General features: G+C 37.6%; 1 protein-coding gene across 6 annotated transcripts in view; it reads left to right on the forward strand.

The window, feature by feature from the left end:
- The window catches only part of ALPK1 (alpha kinase 1), a 134,880-nt gene that overhangs the window by 21,030 nt on the left and 89,986 nt on the right, over positions 1-23,864 (forward strand). The window contains exon 1 of one of the 6 annotated variants that reach the window (XM_039217266.1): positions 15,122-15,158. The exons of the other annotated variants lie outside the window; for them this stretch is intronic. The gene's annotated coding sequence lies outside the window, so the exon portion shown is untranslated. Of the gene's footprint in view, positions 1-15,121; positions 15,159-23,864 lie in introns of those variants that run through there. 6 annotated transcript variants of the gene reach the window in all.

A 23,864-nucleotide genomic window follows, 5' to 3' on the forward strand; every position in this document is an offset into this window, starting at 1 on the left:
TAGAAAATATTTATGCCTCAAACTATGTGACTAGAATATACTTTAGATATTATAATCATGAAAATGAGACAAATCTGATTCAAGATTGTAATTCTTATATTATTTTTGACCAGCTCTAACTCTGGAATTCATTTATTTGCTCAGTAAACATTGCTGAGTGTCTGTAGTTTTGACCACCCTGGGAACCTAGATATAAATTAGATATGATCTTCACCCTCAGGGAAATGGAACAAATACTAAAATTTAGTGAAAATGTAGGATGTGTGATGAATTTTCACTTTCTTTTTTAGTGTTTGCATTCATCTTATGGGGAAATGGTGTTAGACCCATTTATAGATGAGGGTGAAAACCATTCATTTAAGAAAGGCTGAAGCTACCTGTTTGAGGTGACACAGAGAGTGAGTAGCAGGGCTGGGATACAGCTCAGGGTTGTCTGCTTCCAAAGCTCATGCCCTTTTCATTCCCCCTAGTTGCCTTTTGGCACTAATGACAGAGCACAAGAGACAGAAGTACATATCTGAACAAAAAACTGTTATAGGTAGGTATTAATTCTGCCAGAAAAGAGTCAAAAAAGGCTTTAGAGAAATAGCATTATAATTTAAAACTTGAAAACTGAGAATTTCATTAGATAAAAATGGGAGAGCAGCATTCCCTCATTCATCTCTTGATAAACCTGAGTCGAACTTCTACTGTGCGCTGGTCACACGGCTGGTATCAGCTGTGTGCGGGCGATTTGAAAGAGAATGAGTGAGGCTCTGCCCACCCTCAGGAGTCAGACTCTTGGGAGACAGTCAAGTAACTGTTACATGATAGAGCCTTGTGCCAACCTCTGCCACAGAGGACAAAACAGAGTGCTGGAGGACACTATTGCAGGGTACTAAGGACAAGTGCACAGGGACAGAAGCTGTGCTGCATTGCAGGTATGCTGAGTACCACACACTGGATTCTCCATGCCCAAGTTCAGGTGCTTGGACTTCATCCTATAGGCAACAGCAAGCCAGCAGATGTGTTGTTTTTTTGTTTTGTTTTGTTTTTTTTATTTTGTTTTGTTTTTAGAGAAAGAGAGCACAAGCTGGGGAGAGAAGCAGACAGAGAGAAAATCCCAAGCAGGCTCCACATTCAGTGCAGAGCCCAATTCAGGATTCAATCCCAGGACCCTGGGATCATGACCTGAGCCAAGAGTCAGATGCTCAACTAACTGAGCCACACAAGTGGTCCTCCACAGACGTTTTTAAGGAGGAGAGTGACAAGGTTGATTCTGCTTTTAAGAGGCTATCTGTAGTGTGTGAAGTATAGAGTATGGGGATGTGGATAGAAACAGGTGGCAGGAAAACCAGTTTGGAGGCTAATAGTCCCAACTAGAGATGGAGAGGACCTGGGACAGACAACAGCAGAAGAGATTGTGAGAGCAGAGACCATAGTTGCAAGGAGAAGATGGCAGACTTCATTGAATATAGGATGTGTAGTGCGAATAAGGTAAGAGTCAAGAGAACAGCATAAAGGCTTCAGGTCATGTGTATGTTCAGAACCACTGCATTATTTGCAAGTGAAGGACTCATTCAGTACTTCATAAATAGATAATGAATGCTCTTTGAGTTACCAGTATTTCTTTCATATATTTAGTCATTCTAAAATACATTTAATACTTTAGTAGATTTTTCCCTCCCAGTTTACACATGGCCTGCAATGCTATATACACTATCAATTCTGTTAGCAAACTCTTTCTACATAGAGAGTAAAAGGGAAACTTTTATTGCTGTTATATTTAAACATCATAGATTTTGAGACAATGGGTTAGTGAATTTTTTTCTATAATAAAATTCAAAAGGAATAATGGATTTTTTTCTGAAATGGGGACCAAAAATGGTTATTGGTAGATAAATAAATATACATCACTATTTTCATGTTTCACAAAAGTTTTCCATTTTATTAGGTCATTTCTAAGTCTTATAATTTATTTGGCTCTCTTTTGTTCTGTAGAGCCACATTTGTTTTCATCAATGAGTAAAGATACCCGTCTAGTTTAAAAAGTGGAATCTTTTATGCCTGTGCTGTTATATGTGACCAGAAGAGGGTGGCAGTGAGGCACTCAAAAGAATGAAGACCTTTAAATTGCAGAAAGGCAGTTAAGATCATCCTGTAAATGACATAAACATTTGTTGAGGCTGACAACTCATTAACTAGCTCATTTTCTGAGACAGACACTATGATATAAACATTATCACAAAGTTTTCAGAACTTCTGATGATGTCCTTATAATGCAAAAAGTAACACTAAGAAGTATTCTGAAAATTTTACATCAGTCTGAAGGGAAAAAAATAGAAGATGAATTAAGAATAAGCATGTTATTTCTTGTTAAAGAGTGTAGGCAGAGATTTTAATAGTGTATAGAGACAACAAAAGGAATCCTATTTCCTTTGAACATTATAGATATTCGTGAAATAAAAAGAAATATTTCCAATTTATCAAATATATAGTAAGCAAAGCATAGGATTAAGCAACTCAAAGAGGATGCCCAGATTTATTAGATATCTCCTTTTACAAGCAATTCATGAAAACGAGTATTTTTTGAGTACATCATATATTCTAGGAATTATCATATGTCCTAAATATTCCAGGCTGTAGAAGGGAACAGAACAGACACATGCCCTCTCCTATTGGGGAAGATAGGCATTAAAACAAAACTACAAATTAATTCATAGTTACAATTGAGAAAAAAGTGAAAAGCAGTCTACCATAGGGCCCCAAATAAACTAGTTTAGGTTCATTTCCCAAATTGGAAATTAAATAAAATTGAAAATAGGACTTAAGAACATCTCATCTGAAGTACTTAATACCTATTTACATATGTGTTTCTTTTAACAATAAATAAAATGGATAAGGGAAATTTACATAGTAATGAAAATAGCATTGCAAAAGAACATTTGGGTAATTGACATACAGCAATAAAACACTGCCAATTTGAAGTGCTGTAAAATATCCCAAGACTTCTCTGACTGCCTGAGTTGATGACACAACCATGTCAGTCATCAGGCTGGCCCCAGCTGCAACTGAGAATCTGTCCTCACTTGATCCACTCAAAATCCCAGGTCCCAAACCTGAAAAACACTTGTGTAAATATAATTCCCTACCTCCTCTCTTTTGTTCATTCATGCCAGCATCTCCAACATCCCCGATTCTGTTTGCCCAGACTATGAGCCCACTTCTGCGTTCTCCAGCCTCTCTCTGTCTGGACCCCGTGGCCCACAGGCACTTTAGACTATTGTTATGTTCTTTTGCCCTCCGTTGTATACACTTTCCAGATGTAGATTGACTTCAACTCTCCAGAGTAGACATGAGATAACCCCTCAGCTGACTGATGGGATCCATTACTGATGAACCATAGCTGAACCCCCACTGATTCTTTTATTTATCCTTACTTAATTGTCTTTCCAATTCTCTACAGCCCCTGTTCCATTCCAGGATCCCCCTTCTCAAGCTGAATTCACTCCTGCCACCCTACCTCCCAGATTTCCATCTGTTTGACTTAGGATACTGGGTTATCCGTAGTGAACTCTCAGATTTTTCTCTCAATCATTAGCCATTATTTTCTCCTTCCCTTCTGCCTCAGAGAAACAATGTTCTACCTTGGATTAAGCCTACTCCTGACTTCTTAAACCTCTTTTGTGATTTTTCTCATATTCTTCCTCTTTTATCTTTTTCTTTCCCCTTTGCTTTGCTTTCTTTGTTTTTTCTTTGCCTTCTCAGATCTCCTTAGCCTACACACATGTTCAAATCTAATGATTCTTATGAAGCATTCATTTCCCCTGAGACTGCATTCGATCTTTCTCCTTCCCTTAAAGGCAGTGCTTCTCAAAATAGTAGTCTATATTTATCCCTTTCACTTCCTTGATTAACACTCATCCATCTACTTCCGATCTGCCCTCTTCTGATCATGTAAATGTCTATTTACAAGATTAACAAGAACTTTCCAATCACCTGATCTAGTTGCCTCTTTCCAGTAGTTACTCTGGGGCTTCCTGTGGAATTCGTTGTTCAGTATCATTTTTCCACTGTTTCTGGTTCTCACAGTTCTAGCTGTTTCTCTGGAGGCCATTATTTCACTATTTGGCACCTGGATAGAGGCATTTTGTAGAAGTCCAGTCTTCATATTTTACCTTTGCCTCCTTTAATCTGGTACAGTAGCTTCTATTATTGCCCCCCATGTGGATGATCCCTAAATTCCTCTCCACTCCTAATCTCCTCCTGAGTCTGACTCACACTTCCCACCCTCTTGTAGTGAGCTTCGTTTTTCTACAAGATTCCATGGACACTTAAAACAGGACTGGCCTGAACTCATCATCTCTCAGTGGTGCTCCATGCACCCTGGACTCCCTGCTAACTTTAATCATGATCTGCCTTCACTCTTGCGGTATCCCCATCCCACCCCATCTGTCTGAAGTGTATCTCTTTGTACTACTTTTCTTGTTCCTCAGACACTGCCTCTCCATTTTCTCCACTTGTGGGAGTCCTACCCATCCTTCAGTGTGTAGTTCATATTTGTCCTTCTTAACAAGGAATAACTTAACTGAATCTCCACTTCCCCACTCTTCATCCATTCTTTGCTTGGAATTCAGCTATAAATGATCCCTTTCCAGTCTTGTGTTTGAGATACATATTTGTGTTTGTCATCTCTATTAAACCCTGGGGCCTAAGAGTGCTGGGACTGTGTCTTATTCATCTTTGGATCCCCTAGAGCCTGACACATAGCATAAAACCTTGAAAATTTGGTTAATTGGCATTGTTGGAAGAAAAGTACCATAAACCTTAATTTTTTTTTTAAGTTTACTTATTTATTTTGGGAGAGAGAGAGAGAAAGTGAGTGGGGGAGGGACAGAGAAGGGGAGAGAGAGAATCATAAGCAGGCTCCTCACTGTCAGCACAGAGCTCAATGCAGGGCTTAAACTCACAAACTGTGAGGTCATGACCTGAGCCCTAATCAAGAGTCAGATGCTTAACCTACTGAGCCACCCAGGCACCCCACAAACCTTAATTTTTAAGAACTGAGAAAAACATAGAATTTATAATATATAGGCTACAAACCTGGGAGAATATAGGATGTATAAAAACAAGTTTACATCAAATATAGTTGACATTTTTACCTATTTCAGTTGAAGCAGATTTTTAGAGTATTACATAAAATTTCACTCAATAAGGGCCTTTTCTAGGGATAATTAAATTCTTGGAAATTAAGATTTAAGTTTCAGGGTCTAAGATTTTATTTTACGCTCTCTTTTAAAAAATTTTTTGTAACATTTATTTATTGAGAAACAGAGAGAGACAGAGCATGAACAGGGAGGGACAGAGAGAGGGGAAGACACAGAATCCAAAGCAGGCTCCAGGCTCTGAGCTGTCAGCACAAAGCCCGATGTGGGCCTCGAACCCACAAGCGGTGAGATCATGACCTGAGCTGAAGTTGGATGCTCAACCACTTTTACTCTCCTTACAGTTAGTAACTTGACCTGCTGTTTCATGGATGCTGGCAAAAGACATGAGACTAGCCTCTTGAGTCAAAGACAGAGGACTGTATTATTCAAGAGCACAGCAAGCATGAGCATCATGTAGACATCAGTTTCTTATGTCCTCTAAGTCCCAAAAGAGTGATACTGAGCAGTCCAGGTGGATGCCGGTGGGTTTGTGTTGCAGTCAAGGAACACTGATCTTGAGGAAGCCACTGCTTTTATAGCACAACTGTTCTATGACCTCATTTCTCAAGGTTGCTGCAAATACAAACCTGATGAACAGGCCAAGCAAGGAGAAAATGGGTTGGCATTCTTGACACACCCAGCAAGAACTTGCAGAGATGCCCACAGCCCATGGTGGATTGCCTTTCCCAAAACCATTCTGTGAGAGTAATGACTGATGGTTATCCTGGTGCAACAGAGGGAGTCAATAAATATTTGTTGAATCCAATTAATTAATCCAATTAATGAGAAGAAGGAGAAGCACCGAGGAATTAAAAAGGCAAATAGAGTGAATTGCTGTGGGAACAGTTCCAGATTTCAGATCTGATGAGGAAAAAAGTCAAAAGGGCTATGAGAACTAAGATTTTGTAGACCGGCTGGTTTTATAACACATAAAATTTCCAAAAACTTTACGTCATGGGAAGTGAGAAGGACTCATATACAAAATAATCACTGATTAAGTCCAAACAACCTAAGACAATGCCTGTAGCTTGCTGAATTAGTATCAAAGTAACTATGGTTCTTTCTATCTGCAGCGTCTGCCACACACTAAATTTCATTGAAGGTTTGGACACTATGCTCATTTGGGAACTTTCTCCACACGTGATTTTTACTTCCTAAAAATGGTGAATTGGACTACAAATGAATGTAGGTTATGCTAATGAATTTGATCAGAATTAAATACTTGCTTCAAAAGTTGTAGTCGAACAAATGAAATCTCTTAGCCTCTCAAGATTCTCTCTGTTTTAAGATTAAAGTATAATTAACATAAAACACTGTATTAGTTTCAAGTGTACAATATAGTGATTCAACAATTCTATACATTACTCAGTGATCACCACAATAAGTATAGTTACCATCTGTCACCATACAAAGTTATTACAACATTACTGACTATATTCCCTACTGTGTACTTTTCATCTCCATGACTTATTTGTTTTCTAATTGGAAGTTTGTACTTCTTCATCCCCTTTATCTATTTTGCACCCCCACCCCCACTGCCCTTCTGGGAACCACCAGTTTTTTCTCTGTACTTAAGAGTTCAGTTTTTTGTTTGTTTTTTCGTTTTTTTAGACTCCACATATTAGTGAAATAATAGGGTAGTTTTCTTTTTTCTGACTTATTTCACTTAGCCTAATACCTTCTAGGTTCATCTGTGTTGTTGCAAATGGCAAGATAACATTCTTTTTTTTTATAGCTGAGTGATATTCCATCATATGTACCACAACTTCTTTATCCATTCATCTATTGATGGATACTTGGATTGCTTCCATATCTTGGCTATTGTAAAAATTGCTGCCAATAAACATAGGGGTGCATATATCTTATGAATTAGTAGTTTCATTTTCTTTGGGTAAATACCCAGTAGTGAATTATTGGATTAGATGGTATTTCTAGTTTTAATTTTTTGAAAAACCTCCATATGACACCAATCTACAATCCTGCCAACAGTGCATGAGGGTTCCTTTACTCAACATCCTTGTTGATACTTGTTATTTCTTGTCTTTTTAATACTGTCTGTTCTGACTGGTATAAGTTGATATCTCATTGAGGGTTTGATTTGCATTTTACTGATGATTGGTGATGTTGAGCGTCTTTTCATGTGTCCGTTGGCCATCTGGATGTCTTCATTAGAGAAATGTCTATTTAGGATATCTGTCCCTTTTTTAATCAAATTGTTCATTGTTTGTTTTGGCATTCAGTTGTATAAGTTCTTTATGTATTTTGAATATTAACCCCTTATCAGATGTATTATTTGCAAATATATTTTCCAATTCACTAGGTTGCCTTAGAAAACCATCAATAAAACAAAAAGGCAATCTAGTGGGTCAAGATTCCTTTGAAGGAAAGGAATTAACCTGAAATATCTTGTCAGAGTGTAGCAGTGAGGTACTTGGGACACGCAGGTTGGAAGTACAGATTTGTGAGGGAAGTTTATTTTTATACTGATGATTTCAACTCTTTTCTCTCAAGACCACATTAGCCCAAGTGACTAAAAAACTTAGGCTACAGCCACAAAATTTGTGGTGGCATATCTCAACTTTTAGCCTCTCTATTTTCCTTTTCTCCCTGGGTACTTTCCAGTCTTTTCAAACTACTGTTGCAGTGTTAGCTGATCTCTGTCTGTTGTTCTCAGATATGGAGATTGATTGTCTCCAGGGTCCACAGTGTTTCTAACAACCTTATAGACTTTGAACTTTTAAACAACTACTACAGGATGGTTTTGTTTTTAAGATCTAGAATTCCCCTTCCTTCTCCCAAGGAATGTCACCCAGGTTGCCCTGAGGCAGCAGGGTTAGAGGGCTCTTGAGTAACCCCTGCCTCGCTGAGACTCAAACTGATATCCCCAGATAGGCCATGTATCGAGAGCCCTTCCCTACCCCAAGCTAAGTTCTCAGCTTTCCTGAGGTTCTTTCCTTTTCTTTCCTCAAGTTTATAGAAACTTTCATCGTTCTTTTGTCTTTGAAAATCTTTACAATAGAGATGATCATCACTTCCTTCCATCGATCATATCCTCTTTACCAACATCCCATTTTCATACCATTTGCTCTATTCTTACCTGATTGCTGAGATTGTCCCATGCAACCCACCCCCCCCCTCAGCCAACTGAGTCATTGTTGCTATGCCTGAAAGGACCAAGGGTAGACAGCTGATGCCAGAAGTATCTTAGCCATATGTTGTGCTAAGATTTTGTCTTTGAACTAAGGATGCTGAGACTGAATTAGAAGATTTGAATCAGGAGGTCATGTAAAGCCATGGTAAATGGATCAAATGAGGATAGTCTACAGAGAAGAATAAGGCAGACCTTGTACTCTGGACTCTTATCACCTAGCATGGTACCTGATATATAGTAGCCTATCAGTAAGTCTTGGTGGAATGAATAAAACAGACTCTTGGAGGGGAGAGAGAGAGAAAGAGAGAGAGAGAGAGAAACGCAGACAGAGAGAGAAGTTGCTTTTGCTTCCAACAGCTTTTGGTTCCTGACTCTAATCCCTCATGAGGACTATCTGCATTTCCTGTCCTTATGTCCAGGAGAGATCCTTGTGTCCATCCAATAAATCCCCTTTTATGCTAAAGCTAGTTTGGGAGTATTATGCTCATTACAGCTACATTAAACTCAAGAATCTCTTAATATAAGTGTTCCAATCATTCTACTTTAAAGTCTTCTTGTACCCAAGGAGATACAGTTCCTCATGCAGGCCAGAAATCTTGATAACTTGTCCAAAAATCACTGAATTCCAGAAATAGGCATGCCTCCTCTTTGCCTAATGTGAACCTCACATTGTTGGGACAGAGAAAAGAGTAGAAACTCAAATTCAACAGAAAATAAAGGAATTACCTCCAAAACTAAAGTCTGATGGTCTTCTTAAAAAGTTACCTCTTGGGGCTCCTGGATATCTCAGTCGGTTGAGCATTGGCTCCGGCTCAGGTCATAATCTCAGGGTTCCTGGGTTTACAGCAGGGAGCCTGCTTGGGATTTTCTCTCTCTCTCTCTCTCTCTCTGCCCCTCCCCCACTCCCTCACACACACACACTCTCTCTCTCAAAAATAAGTAAACATTAACAAAATAAAAGGTTAAAGCAACCTCTGGGGACACACAGCTAGCTCAGTAGAGGAGCATATGGCTTTTGATCTTGGAGTTGTGGGTTTGAGTCCCACAGTGGGTGTAGAGATTACTAAAAAAAATAAATAAATAAACTTTAAAAAAAAGAAAGCAACTTCTGAGGAAAAACTCCATAAACTCCCAAGCTGAGGATCCTTTTGTAGAAAGGGCCAGGTCTTAGACATTGCTGACTGAACAGGACTTTACTTAAGGTCCACAGGGAAGATTAGGCATGGTCAAGAGACACTTGCCAACCTAAGCTCCAGGGCAAGGAGGTCACAGCTTCACCTTAACTTCTCAAATGTACTTGAACTAAACCTGGTGACACAGGAGACTTCTTTGCAGTGTCTGGTTGTATTCTTGATTATCACGCAGCATGTGGAGGAGAAAGGCTATTCTTTCCTGCTCACTAAAGTAGCAGGGAGACAGGGAACATATAAACTACCTCTAAAGATGGAGGAAGGTGGTTGAAAAAGCCAGGCTTGAAAAATAGAGAAACATACTACTTGGAGGCAATATGGCAAGTTTGGGAAGAACATACAAACTGAGACAGATCTCCAAAACCAGTTCTCCATCTTACTTTAGCTCTATGTCCTGCCTGGACTAAGCTGCTTAAACTCATAACCTCAGATTTCTCATGTACATGATAAGAATAATAATACTTTACAAACTTGTTACAAATATTAAGTTAGATAATGTTTCTAAGTGTCCTGGCCAGTGGTAACATCCTAAGTGAATGGTAGGGATGATTAGGATTGTTAGTGCTTAGTAGTTTAAACAATGATGAAGAGTGTGTTATTTTTATGTGGACCAAAAAGGAGATTAAAAACTTTTCTAACTGAAGAAATATTGTACTAAAACGTATATTTAACAGTTCTTCTTCACTGTTACTTTTATAACATAATTCTCTATGTGATAGAGAAATGTTAAAAAAAAAAAAAAAGAGAGACCAGTAAATTATCTAGCAAGATGATAGCTATACAGTATATTGCCATTAATTGTGATATCATTCAACAGAAGTATAAACTTCCTTAGAAGAAGGAGGAGGAGGAGGAATTCTCTAAATAGGAGGCAAGTGTGAATGAATTCTCACATGGAGTCTTCTGACCTTAAAAGCACTTGCAAACTGTATGACCTCTAGATGGCGAACTTGGATAGGGTGAATACTAACTAAGCAATGACTACCTAGAGAAGAAAGCAATGGTTTTTGTTTTGTTAAAGGAAGGACTAAGTTAAGTTGCTACAATAATAAAGGCTGTACCCTATACCAACCCTAGAGAATTCTTTGCTGACACACTGGATGTCTTCCTCTAAAGGGACCATCCATCTGCCTGTCAAAGTGAGTCTACCTTCAATCATATGTGCTGTTGAGGGACATTCGTTTCTGAAAGAAATGTTTTGGTTCAGCATTCACACTGGCTGCTAGTCACTGATACAAGAGAACAGAGTATCAAGTAAGGAATATAAATAGATTTCTTACAAGTCTCTTGAGGGGTACAGAAATGTTACCCTCTCAGAATATCCATATGTAACACTAATTATCTGAACCCATCACAGGTGTCCAAAGTATCTACATCTTTTGATCTATATAAATAATTATTTCCTCCCTTGCTCACTTACTGCCACTGTTGAGTATTTGTTCTGTACACTTCCCAAGGCAATCCTTTAGGGACCAATTACCGTCCTTTATTGACATCATCTCACTGGCTGATGGAGATTTCTAGAGTATCACCCTGGGCATTCAGGACTCCTAAGGGAGTTCTGTGGTACTTTATATGATCTATGTGCCCTGCTTGAGAAACATTTTCTTCCTTAAAATTCTACTTTGAGGTACTATTTTTAGCATATTTACTAGTTTTACCAGATCACAACTACATATAATATGTGAAATTGTAGTAAAATTCATGTGACTTTCCAAAACTGTGTCTGCTCATGCAGTGGCTTAGATGTTTTGTTGATTCTTTCAGTTGTGAAAAAGCCTAGTAACTCACCCAACATGATAGATTGATGACCTTTTCCTGCATTATAAAAGGGTCACTGTCCCCAAAGCGCCTCTCAGCTTGTGGGTCAGGTGAAGGGACATCTCTAGACTTCTGTGGTGCCTCTGCCCTGTCATTTATCACAAGGCTGTAATTATTGCCTATACATTGGCCTCCCCCAATAATGTACTTATGGAATCCAGAAACTATACTATATTTATCTGTTTATCCTTAAACAGATTGTGTCTGGCACATACTAGGTACTTATGAAAATGTTGAGTGGATTAAAGAATAATATATGTGCTTTGGAAGAACAAAAGAAGGCAGGAAGGAAGAAAGATCAATTTAGGACAAACAAAAAGAGGAAGATAAACTAACTACCTATAAGGGATTGTACCTATTTTAGACAAATTTCATCCAAAAATACAGAAAGAGAACAGCAGTTTGTGTCCAGCCAAATACATTTATTTTTTACTAACCAAATTATTGAGAGGGTTGACTTCTAAACTGATGTGCTAGTTCACCATTTCCTGTAGAGAACCTCTCTTCAGAGATTATACAGTTTTTGTGTCCAGTTTACAGCATTGCCCTTAACCAATTCCATTGACTTCACATCTTCATTTATATCAAAATGAAGAAAGTCCCTAACTTTCAGACTGAGGCAGTTCTGGTTTTCAGGTGGCTTCTAAAAGCTTCAAAAAGTTGCAGTTACTCTAAGATGTGGTAGGCAGAAGTTATCAGAATGTTTAGAAATTATAGACTTAGATTTAAAGATACCCACTGGTAAAAACCATACAATAGAAGGTAGGAGTGAGGAACAATCAGAAACAGACTCTGAAAGACAGTCCAAATAAGAGGAGCTACACATTACCCCAAATTTTACCCATAGAGTTGACAATGGGGCATCTGACATGAAATAATAGGGATGGCCGAAGACATGAGGACCATGCATAGTGATGAAGAGTATAGGACTGTCATGTCTACACATCGTGAGTACTCAATAGATGCTGGTTGAATGAGCAAGCCATTGTGTGCCCGAGCTGCTGTTAAGAGAAGTCATGAACTGCTTTGTAAAGGCAGGGTTTATTTATTTATTTATATATTTACTTAGGTACATGTAAAAAGGAATTGAAGTGACATGCGCTATTAAAATGTACATAAACCAAGGTAGGAAAAGTTAAAGCAGAAACTATTTAGAAGAAAGGAAGAAAGCAATGTCCTGGAAACCTGAGGTGATAAACTCATTACAATGGAACTTGTAGGAGGCCCTGAGCTTCCTGACAACCAGTTCAAAAGGGAAACATGCTAGATTGTACATTCTCATCAGCCAGTAAAGGGGAATTTGTAAATTCATCTGGAAATGGAGATTTATTCTTGGAACTTAATTCTAGAAAGAGTTTACTGCATGGACTCTTAAATAAGAGGAAGAAATTTAATAAGTTTTACATAAGCTACACATCTTATTTATTGACTAAGCTATAAAGGTAACCACCACCAACATACCCTCTGTAAAATAATAGGTGATGGAGAGGGGGGATGTGTTAATATATGAACATACATACTGCTGATCAAGCAAGAAAATACAATATTGACCACAGTCCCCATGCTTGCAACTAGTTATGAGACTACATTTATAACTTCCTTATTATACTCTCAGTAAAGAGGAAGAGGGTAATTTGGAGATTCTTTTTCCCTATAGTTTCTGAGCCCATGTAATCTGTCCTTGGGTGAAACAAAAGCGTATATTGGTTATTGATGTGGAACATATACCATTTTCTCTAGACCAGTACCCCACCTTATAAGATGTCCTCCAGCTGGCTCTGTAACTGAGTCTTCAATAGACTATTGCTTTGCTCTCAAAAGCCAGCTGCTCCTGGGTTATGGTAAGACCAGTGAGTCCTGTGGGAAATTACCTACAACATTCTGACCAGAAGCAATGTTTTGTGGATTACTTTTGGTGAATTAAGCCTTTAGTAAATCCACAGAAGATATTGTTAATAGAAACATAGGAGGGAAGTCAAATCTATATCCAGAATAAATATCCATTCTAGTGAGAAAAATTTGTACCAAATCCATAAAGAAAGGGGTTCAAAATAGTCAATAGGAGGCTGACCGTGCCATCTGCATGGCTCACATATGGAACTGAATTCAGAGGTCTCTACTGCTGGCAATTTAAGCATTCAATAGTGGTGGTAGCCAAGTCTGCCTTGTGAGGGGAAGTTCATGAGGTTGAACTCATGAATAGCCTCCTTCTCTGTCACCGTGGACACTCTGTTCCTGAACCCACTAATACTAGTGATGCTAGGGAAAAAAGACAGCTGACATCTGAAGTCCTGGTCTTCTTGCCCACCTGATTCTGGATGGTCTTCTCTGCAAAGAGAGCCCACTGGTGAGCTTTAACATGAGGCACAAGCATTCTAATACCATCAACCTATTTTAAGACCCCCATGAGTGCACCTCTACCCTAAACCTTCTTATAATCCAATATTGTTCCTTTTAACTCTTCTCAAGCCAAACTTTTAGGTTCTATGCATGAATCTTCACTATAGGTATCTTTCCCTCTAGGTTAATTGTGCAATTTGATCGACTTCTTCAAGTTCTTAGTTTGAAGACTTATCTTCCTACATGTCCTTCATGGCCAGCAGTGAGAAGAGCTCTAGGATCAATTTATTTATGGCTGGTGCCAGCATGCTACATGCATAATGATTAGTAAATCAATGTTCAAGCTTTTCTTCCCTGCCTATAGGAAAATCCCATGAGACTATATGAGTGGGTATAGGAAGCAGTGGCTTCACAGCAGGATTAAGTACCTTGAGAGTTGGAGCCATTTTCTTACGAAATTTCCTGTGCCTTTACAACTTGCTCGCGTTTGATCTCATATATGCCACTTCAAGTTGAGGATGGAGAGCTGCTCTGTACGTCCAAACTTGAGAACAGGTCAATCAAATAGCATTTAATTTGGAAGGCAGCTCAGGTCTCACAACCATTCATTTACTATGGCCAGATATTCAGTCTCTATTAGGACCTAACAGCAAAAATCAGGAGCTGTTTCTCAAGGAAAGTAGTTTTTTGTCAAAGACATAGAGCTTTGTTCTCAGTTATGGGACTCTACTGTCATTCTCTTATTAGGGTGTTTTAAAGGCTCAATGATCTCTTACAGACACTTTGTGCACATTAGATTTCCTGGGTCACAGGATCTAAGTAGCAAGAGTGGCTTATTCTTTAAACTGAACTGGCGGAAGAATATTCTTTTGCTTTGGGGCTTCCTTAAATATAGAGCCTATGGTCTATTCAATAAGTAGGGAGGAACAACATCTGTGTAACATTATTTTGCCTCTGTCATACTAAAAGCCCACCATATATGTGCCTTTTTCTCCATGGAACTGGATACAAGGTGCAGCAGTGAAGTGTCTTTCACTTTGGAGGGGATACCTCTATATATCCCAGATCTCTAGACTCCCAGAAAAATCAGTGAATTGGTAGACCTCTGAACTTTCTGGAATTCATCTCTTATCTTCAGTCAGATATGTGTCTTACCAAGGTGTCTTCTGTATTTGCTATTTTCTGACTTAATTGTGATAACCAATCCCACCTACTGGAATTAGTACAAAGAATCTAGAAACTCTGGTAATTGTAGTTATGTTAATAATTTTGACCCACAGGAGCTATGTTCCTTTTTTCCTCCTTAGTCTAGCATTTTAGAATTCATTTTCATACATATTCCCCTGGCTTCTGCTATATAAATTAGAAAAAAAGTCATACAACTCTTTTGATGTATAAGCTCTCTCCTCTAGGTATAATCTGGTCAGACTCTCCTGATATTTAGATACCTCAGCTCTACAGTTCCAAGAAGTAAGACTTGATTCTTTTTTTTAATATTTCTTTCCTTCCTTCCTTCCTTCCTTCCTTCCTTCCTTCCTTCCTTCCTTCCTTCCTTCCTTTCTTTTTTGGGTAAACAGCATATATTGGCTTTATTTGTATTATTTCTTGAACTTGATATACACTAAAATTGACCTTTCATTTGGCCTTTATTTTATGTTTTTAACACATGTAAAGATCTGTGTAATAACCAACACCACGACTAGGATATGGAACAAATTTCCCAGTCCAGACTGCCAACAGCTAAAACTTTGTCAAGACCATTGTTAAAACTGGCAAGTATTTTAAACAGTGATTCAGATAGCATAAGCTTTGGGGATGTAAAGTTTTAGAAAGTGATCGGCTTGGTTGTGGATATATAGAAATGTTAGTATATTAGTAGGAAGTATATATCTCAGAGTGGAAAGTCAGGATAAGGATGAATATTTCTTTTATTTTTAACCAGGTAACGCTGAGACTTTTCTAACTTACCCAGATCCTTGTGCTATAGGCTCCCTTTGGATCTGATTACTCTGCTGTAAGTTGAATTAAAAAAATATTCTTGGGATAGATACTTTGTTTTATAAATCTTTGTTGCTTGTATACAGTTCCTGTTAGAACCAAGGAAACAGACTGGATGATGATCTTTGCATTTCCTTTTACCAATCCTGTTACATTCTGGGAGGAGAGAGGGGAAGCTTCAGGGTAGTGATAGTAAGAATCAGGAACAAAAAAAGCCATTTGCTTTTGGTGGTTTATTATTGTCATCCTAATCACTGAGATGTAGTCTTTTCTGAAAGGAAAAGATAAGCCAGATGGTTAAGTTTCTTTTCATTCTTCAAAAGGTGTATATTAATATCTTTGTGGTGTTGGGATGGTTGGGGTCCTGGCCTCCTGGTATATTAGATGCTTTTAGCAGGAGTGGAAACTGGTGCCATCTTGAATAGAAACAAGTGAACTCATGGACTTCTATTTGAGGCAGGCCAGGGACTAATATCAGTATGAGATGAGTCAGAATTTCAGCTAAATTTTCAGCTGAATTTTCCTCAGAATTTCAGGGAGACCTGCATAGTGGATATAACATATTAAAGCCACATAATCAAGAGGCAAAAAAAATATAGCTTCTTCTATTTCTCAATGACTTAATGTAATTTCAGTCTTAATATTCCATTTCATCTGGATAAGGGAAAGCTTGAACTAATTAAGTCCAAGTAGATTCCAGTAACAAAGGTTCTTCTCTAACAGTTTTGGGTTTTCTTGGACTTTTTCTGACAGGGATAAGTGCAGGGCTTTCACAGAGGGTAAGTCCAACATCTTTGATTCATTGCATAAGTTTTGAGGATCTTTAACCCGAATGGGTGAGAAAAAATGTTTATTGTTTACAGTCCTTTGTCATGAATTTTTCATATGCTTTTGCATTTTGGAAAAGTAAATAAAAACAAAAACAAACAATCAATAAATCCAGGCCCTTGACTTGAGTCTGTCTCTGAAAACTATTAAGGCTTATTTTGTTTACTGCTATATCCCTGGTGCCTAAAATAGTGTCTGACATATAGTAGGTGTTCAATAAATATTTGATGACGATCTAAATGAAAGACTGAGTAAATAGGTGAATGAATCAAGTCTAGGCTTTCACTTGTTCCTTTTAGTCATAGTTTCCCCAGCAGAAAAATAATCAAATGAACAGCCATATACAGTGAAGACAGTATAGGAATTACCTTGGATAATGGGAAGTAGATTCACTGACAGAGTGGGTAAGATGAGATTCAGATAGATGCCTTTCAGTATTGAATCAGGGGAAACTACATTTGGAGGTATACATTCTAATGTGTAAAAAAATAAATTAACTGCAAGCAAGTTACTTAATCTCCTTGAGTGAATCTCCTTTGTTTTTTTCCTAAATTTTTAATGTTTATTTATTTTAGAGAGAGAGACAGACAGACAGAGCATGAGTGGGGGAGGGCAGAGAGGGAGGGAAACAGAATCTCAAGCAGGCTCCAGACTCTGAGCTATCCGCAAAGAGTCTGATGTGGCACTCCAATTCACGAACCATGAGATCATGACCTGAGTCAAAGTTGGACACCTAACCAACTGTGCCACCCAGGCACCCTGAGTGAGTCTCCTTTGATAATAGAGATGACCAAAAATAAATGACTGAAATTTAGCTAAATTTAAGCATCTTTACTGAGGTATAATTTATATACCAAAAAAATACTAATTTTAAGTGTATAATTAACTTTTTAAATAAATTTACCAAGTTGTGTGAATCTCAGAATCCAGTTTTAGCACATTTAATCACCCAAACACCATCCCTTATGCTCATTTACATTTAACTATTGTTCCCATTCCCAACCCCCATTCTCACCCTATTAAATCGACTTTCTATGTCTTTAAATTCTCCTTTTCTTAAAATTTCCAAGAAATGAAATCACAAAATACTTGGTCTTTTGTGTCTGGTTTCTTTCACCTAGCATGTTTTTGAGGTTCATCTATGTTGTAGCAAGTTCCTTTTTATTGCCAAATAAAAGGATATTTCATTTAATGGATATTACATTTTCTTTATCCATTCATCAGCTGAGGGACATTGGGTTGTTTCTACTTCAGGGCAATTATGAATAATGCTGCTGTGAACATTTGTGGGCAGGTCTTTGGGTGGACATATGTTTTCATGTTTTTTGGGTAAATACCTAGGAGTGGAATTACAGGGTTTTTATGATAAATCTGTGCTTAACTTTCTATGAAACTGTCAAACTGTTTTTTCTAAAGTGGCAAGTGTATTTTATATTTCCACTAACACCGTATGCAAGCTCCTGTTTCTCTACATCCTTGCCAACTTCTGTCTTTTTCTTCCTTTTTTGACAATAGTGAATATAATTTTATGAGGAAAAGGCAGCCACCTGTGTTTATTTATGCCAGCTTTATTGCTAGTGAAATAATGACAGCTAAGATATGATTGGGATCATTTTAAATATTTGGAATGGAATTTATAAAACTTGAAAAGAAGCAAAAAGTAACTCCCTGCCATCTTTTTATTTTTTTATTTTTTTATTTTTTTAAATATTTTTATTTATTTCTAGGAGAGAGAGAGAGACAGCGTGAGCAGGGGAGGGTCAGAGAGAGAGGGAGACACAGACTCCGAAATAGGCTCCAGGATCTGAGCTGGCAGTCAGCACAGAGCCCGACGCGGGGCTCGAACCCACGAACCGCAAGATCGTGACCTAAGTGAAAGTCGGACGCTTAACCGACTAAGCCACCCAGGCGCCCCCCCTGCCATCTTTTTAATCTTCAAGCTCTATTTTTTTTAGTCCCTCTTCTTTTTTTTTTTAAAGTGTTTTTTACAGTTATTTATTTTGGAGAGAGAGAGAGAGAGAGACAAAGCACAAGTGGGGGAGGGGCAGAGAGAGAGGGAGACACAGAATCCAATGCAAGCTCCAGGCTCTGAGCCATCAGCACAGAGTCCAACACAGGCTCAAACCCACGAACCATGAGATCATTACCTGAGCCGAAGTCAGGAACTTAACCGACTGGCCACCCAGGCACCCCCTAGTCCCTCTTCTGTTAGAAACTCTTCATGACCCTCTCAGTAGTCTCCTGGAGTTGTCCCATACTGGGCCTTATGAGAACCAATTATTAATTTTCAGGAATTTTGTGGGCCATTTGTTAACACAACCATCACTAAAAATTAAATATATAAATTAAAACTAATAAGTTACTTGAAGACAAAGACACGTCTTCTTACTTATTTGATGGCATGTGACTATTTGTGGTGTTGAGATTTCCTATGTCTACTGCATTTGCATCATGGACACATTACAGAGTTGTGTGGTACTGCACATCTCTTCCCAACACTATTTTCAGTGATCCCACAGTGATAGCTTGAAATCAGCCATGGTAGGAATATTTACACCACAGAAGTTGACAAATGCTACAAACCAGTACTTTTTTTTCCTCCCAGAGAAGTGTTAAATATTTACCAGGTCTAAATTTATCCTGTTGGTATTTTTAAAATTAAGTTTATTAAAGGTATAGATGATGTTGGAGAGAATTATATCATTAAAATATTATTTGGTTGTTTGTTATTCTTCTGCTACCTCAGTAAAATTTTTTATAGCTTGAATCCACTTCTTATTAATTTTATACTTGGCAATTTACATTTTGGAGATGTAGGTGGGCAAAAACTATGTCTACTATAGTTATTTTTTTCATTGTCTTGGTCAGGTATTAATATAGTGTTAAGTCGGTCTTATAAAATATGAACTGAGAATGTCTTTCATATTTTTCTACCTGTGTAATAATATAAATTTCTTAGAAATAACATATTTCTAAAAGATTTGGTCAAAATTGACTATGACATCATCTGAAAATGACACTTTTCTTAAATACTACATATATATTTTTTTACAAATTCTTAGTCTTAATTATATAATAGATTTTTTTCATTTTAAAAAAAATTTAATGTTTATTTATTTTTGAGAGAGAGAGAGAGAGAGAGAGCACATGCAAGTGGGGGAAGGGCAGAGAGAGGGAGACAGAATTCAAAGCAGGCTCCTGGATGTGAGCTGTCAGCACAGAGCCCAATGTGGGACTCAAACTCATGGACCATGAGATAATGACCTGAGCCGAAGTTGGACGCTTAACCAACAAAGCCACCCAGACACCATTTTTTCTTTACTGTTAATGGTATATCAAGATTTTCCCAGAAAATATACCAGTATAAGCAAATGTTGACATTTTTTAGATGGATTTGTACGTGGTAGTCTCTTATACTTCTAAAATCTTTTTTTTTAATTTTTTAATTTTTTTACAAATAGTTTATTGTCAAATTAGTTTCCACATAACACTCAGTGCTCATCCCCACAAGTGTCCCCCTCCATGCCCATCCCCCCCTCCCCCCCACATCCATCAGTCCTCAGTTTTTGTCCGCATTCAAGAGTCTCTCATGGTTTGCCTCTCTCCCTTTCCCCCACCATTTCTCCCCTTCTTCTCCCCCTTGTTCCTCCGTCAAGTTCCTCCTAATCCTCCTATACATGCAAACATATGATATTTGTCCTCTGCCTGACTTATTTCGCTCAGCATAACACCCTCAAGGTCCATCCATGTTGCTACACATGGCCAGATTTCATTGTTTCTCATTGCCATGTAGTATTCCATGGTATAGATAAACCACATCTTCTGGATCCATTCATCTGTTGATGGACACTTAGGCTCTTTCCATGTTTTAGCTATTGTGGAGAGTGCTGCTGTGAACATTGGGGTACATGTGCTCCTATGCATCAGCATTTCTGTATCCCTTGGGTAAATTCCTAGCAGTGCTATTGCTGGGTCATAGGGGAGTTCTATTGTTAGTTTCCTGAGGAACCTCCACACTGTTTTCCAGAGGGGCTGTACCAGTTTACATTCCCACCAACAGTGTAGGAGGGTGCCCATTTCTCCACATCCTCGCCAGCATCTAGAGTTCTCTGATTTGCTCATTTTAGCCACTCTGACTGGCGTGAGGTGGTATCTCAGTGTGGTTTTGATTTGTATTTCCCTGATGAGGAGGGATGCTGAGCATCGTTTCATGTGTCTGTTGGCCATCTGGATGTCCTCTTTGGAGAAGTGTCTGTTCGTATCTTCTGCCCATTTCTTCACTGGGTTGTTTGTTTTTCGGGCGTGTAGTTTGGTGAGTTCCTTATAGATTCTGGATATTAACCCTTTATCTGATATGTCATTTGCAACTATCTTTTCCCATTCCGTTGGTTGCCTATTAGTTTTCTGGGTTGTTTCCTTGGCTGTGCAGAAGCTTCTTACACTTCTAAAATCTTAATCATAATGGTGTTTATATCACTTTTCCCATTCTGAAATTATTCTCTCTTCTTTTTTTCCATTATATTTTCCTGAAAGACAATTAATTGGTCTTTTCAAATAGCTACCATTTTGATTTATCTGCTATTTCATAAATCACTATTCTTAAAATTTTTATGTTTATTCACTCCACCTACTTCCCTATGACTTAGTTTGTTACTCCTTTTGCATTTCCTTAATATGAAAGCACAGTTGCAACTTCTTCATTTTTATTATAAAAAGTTATCAAGCTGTGAATTTTTTCTGGTTATGGTTTTGGTTGAATCTTTAAGTCTGGAAATGTTTTGAGAAAAGACAGTAAGATCACTTGCAAGGGCTATTGTAATTTCAAATAGGCCAATTATAAATTTTATTTTTTTGTTGTTGTTAATAACTTAGAGCTTTTATGCATTGTCAAAGAATTTCTCCTTTTGGGGGTTTTTGAAGTTTCTTTTGATCCTACTATATTATTCATTTTTATAAATGTTCAACAGTAATGCACACTTAAATATATATTTATTTTGGATAAGGGCTGAAGGGCTTGCATTTTTTAAATCCTTTTGATTAATGAACTCTTTCATATTATTTTTTTATTCTTAAGTATAATCATCCCTAGGGGTCTTGGGGGGGAGGAGACAGTTGTTTTGAGTAAAATATCATAAACAACTTTAAACATACTCAACCTCATACTAATTTCCCTACCTTATTTAAAATTAGAAGTGTGGGAAGAAGGTGATAATAAACAATAAGGAGGAGGTAGAAGAAGGAATAAGAATCACACGACAGAGATGCTTTCATAACTTTTAAGGTGGCACAGACATTGAGGAGGCACACTACCTAGGAAAGACATCTGCTAATGTCTAGATGACTGAAATAAAATCTTCCAGAGTATGTTTTACCTTGGACATGATTGAGATATAAGATTAAGTGGAGAATGATACTAATTATAAATGAGATTTTGGTGCCAGGATTAAAGGGAATACGCATGACGACTCATAGCAAAGTTTGTTGTTTTTTTTTAGTGTCTGAAAGTGCCCAAGTGGCTCACAGCAAGAGAAATAATTGGTCACCTGTCTCATAACATAGTCTCCTCAGAAGAACTGGCAGATAATGCCTGCCACATAGTAGGTACGTGACAAATCCAGGCCTACTTAACTCCAAACACTGAGTTCTTTCCATTTGCCATAAAGCCTTTCTAGGATATAAAGAAAATAGCCAAATTACAGAAAGAACACTATTGTGAAATATATTTTAACTTGTACACATATTCAAAATTGTTTGAAATTACCTATAATGAGACACATTATGAGACGTGTCTAGCATTATTAAACTAAGGGTAAATAATGTGGACCCAAAAAATGAAGGATCTGGGTCGATGATTTGTGTAAGATTACTAAGTAAAGGACACCCATGAACTGATTACAAAATCTGGCTCTGAGTTTCCTGGGAGTAAAGGCAAAAAGGGACACTATGTTGGGGTTTAGATCCTAATAATCAAATAAAAGTAAATGTATTCATTTTATATGAAAATCAGAATGTCTCCTGCTTTAACCATTGGAGAATTTATTATGTGGGACTTTAAGTGAAAATAACACTAAGCAGCATAACAAACATCTTCAATGGCAATTTTTACAAAACATTATTTTCAAAATTATGATTTTTAAACTAATTACATTTTTATAAACTATCAAAAAATAAGGAAAACAAAAATGAGTTTCATCTATAGCATAGCACTTTCCTTTAAAAAAAAATCCTAGCATTAGTAAGGGAATATTATCAATAGAATAATGGACTTTACTTGTTTTCCTTTGTTTTAAATAAAAAACTACATACTTCTGCAATGTTGTACAGTATTTACTGTTTATTCTATTTTATTGAAATTGGATACTGGATTGTCTGTGTGCTCTTTTTTGGGTATCACCAGCTGAATCATCTTTGTCTGTAAGAGCTACCTATAAATCCTGGGACATCTAAATGTTTTTCTGTAAAAATAAGGTATAGGAAAAAAAAGACCTGTGACATCACTGAGTCTCTTTCCTCTTGATTATCCAGGATCAGATTCCCTAGACAGAAGATGTGGTTAGCATTTGATCCTAATCAAAGGACCCCAAATACTTGGATATAGTTCATTTTAATCTTAGCTGAAAAGATTGTGGATAGACACTTAGGAAAAAGTGAAATCAGCATAATATCTCCTCTTCAAGTGCAGTCCAGCTTTCAGAGTGGTAACTTGGATTTCAGCCTCTTGATAATTGTCCTTGATGAAAACAGAAGGATTTCACAGCACAGAAAACAGTGGTTTATGAGGCTGGGTACAAGACAGACGTACAAGAGAACTCTGTTCATCTTCTTCAAAGTGATGCAGCGATGGCACGGCCGCTGCTGTGGCCACATGTAATATAGCCTGTAGCTCTTTAAAGAGGATTAGCTTTCTCGGCTGGGAGCATTCAAAGCTGGATTTCATGTAGAGTGGAATATGCTAATGAGATGTAAATGTCTATGGCAAACATTGCGTAATATCAAAAACCCTCAAAACTGAGCTTTGTCTCTTGCACAGTGGGAAACCAAACTTTATCATGTCAGAAGAAAAAGTAGAAAAGAAACAACCTTATACTTTTCTGCCTCATGTATCTGCATCTGTAAAAAGTGAATTTAAGTATATATAGACATGTATATTTATATTTAAACTAAATTAAATTTTAATGTCAATAAGGAAACCAAAGTCAAGTCATTCAGAAATATCTTGCTAGATCAATGCCCAGAGATGGATGTGAAATAATTCATATTCATAGAACAGGATACACGCTTAATATGGATTTTTTAAACACTGTTTTTTAACACTGTTTTTCAACACCATTTTAGGTCTACAAAGGGCTT

This window comes from Hyaena hyaena, unplaced genomic scaffold, assembly GCF_003009895.1.
Source record: "Hyaena hyaena isolate Hyena2069 unplaced genomic scaffold, ASM300989v1 scaffold_674, whole genome shotgun sequence".
In the NCBI taxonomy this organism is placed as follows: Eukaryota; Metazoa; Chordata; class Mammalia; order Carnivora; family Hyaenidae; genus Hyaena; species Hyaena hyaena.